This window comes from Pterocles gutturalis, unplaced genomic scaffold (genome assembly GCF_000699245.1).
Source record: "Pterocles gutturalis isolate BGI_N339 unplaced genomic scaffold, ASM69924v1 scaffold2813, whole genome shotgun sequence".
Classification (NCBI taxonomy): domain Eukaryota; kingdom Metazoa; phylum Chordata; class Aves; order Pterocliformes; family Pteroclidae; genus Pterocles; species Pterocles gutturalis.
Genome location: NW_010125254.1, coordinates 51793 through 52976, shown reverse-complemented (window position 1 = coordinate 52976; position 1184 = coordinate 51793). Strand labels below are relative to the sequence as shown.

The 1184-nt window shown below is 40.1% G+C and overlaps 1 non-coding gene across 1 annotated transcript; it reads left to right on the top strand.

Moving 5' to 3' along the window:
- Positions 1 to 719: 719 nt before the first annotated feature.
- Positions 720 to 792, top strand: TRNAA-AGC. The gene has a single exon. It is a non-coding gene; the product is annotated as a tRNA-Ala (tRNA).
- The last annotated feature ends 392 nt before the right edge of the window (positions 793 to 1184 follow it).

Here is a 1184-nt window from a genome sequence, read left to right as displayed (position 1 = left end):
AACAGGGCAAGGCTTTTTTTAATGGAGTTTATGAACTTTAAAACTCATTTGCTTTTTGAATAACCTTGTAACTAAGCTCAATCAGATGACTGTTTGAGGAAAGCAAACAGAAAATAGTGGTAAATATACCACAACAGAGTATTCACTGGTTGAACATATAATGAGAAAGTAAATATTAATGGTCCCATGAGGCTGTATAGAAGTAGAATGTTGCAGGCGATTCTATATGCTAGCAATAATGCCAGGGTATTTCACATGAGAAAGCTAAATCATAGCAGTATACACTAAAACTTACCACAATGTGTTTTACTAGAGTTGAAAAGTCAAAGTCAGAAGCTAGAAAAAAGCAACACTATTTAGTTTCGTTTTTCTGTGCTTGAAGTTCAACAATACAATCAAAATATGTGTTGGTTTTTTTTTTTTTTCTGAAGACCCCTGACATTCAATGCATAGGTTTGATGATGCTCATTTAGAAACAGCTGTTCAAGATTTTGTTTCTTTTCATTGTCATCTGCGTGGTTCTGTGTTTTGTTATTACATACTAATCAAGCTCTCTTTTGAAGACAAGACCTACTCATAGCTTTAAAACACTTTTCTTGTTTTCAAAGTTGTTTACCAGCTCCAAATCTCATCTGAAGTAATTTGAAATATTCATGTCCACCATCTTTAAACACCCTTTAAATACCAGCTAATTATTCATATCTTTTGATAAGTATTAAGGGGAATTAGCTCAAATGGTAGAGCGCTCGCTTAGCATGCGAGAGGTAGCGGGATCGATACCCGCATTCTCCAGTGTTTTGAGAGGCTAGTATCTATGGTAGCATAAGATTTTCCCATATGAGGACGGGCTGAGAGGATTGGGGTTCTTCAGCCTGGAGAAAAGAAGGCTCCGAGGAGACCTAATAGCAGCCTTCCAGTAAGGTACTGGAAGGGGGCCTACAGGAGAGATGGGGAGGCACTCTTTATCAGGGAGTATAGTGATAGGACAAGGGGTAACGGTTATAAGCTGAAACAGGGTAAATTTAGACTAGACATTAGGAAGAAATTTTTCACTGTGAGGGTAGTGAGGCACTGGAACAGGTTGCCCAGGGAAGCTGTGGATGCCCCATCCCTGGAGGTGTTCAAGGCCAGGCTGGATGAGGCTTTGAGCAACCTGGGCTAGTGGAAGGGGTCCCCGCCCCTGG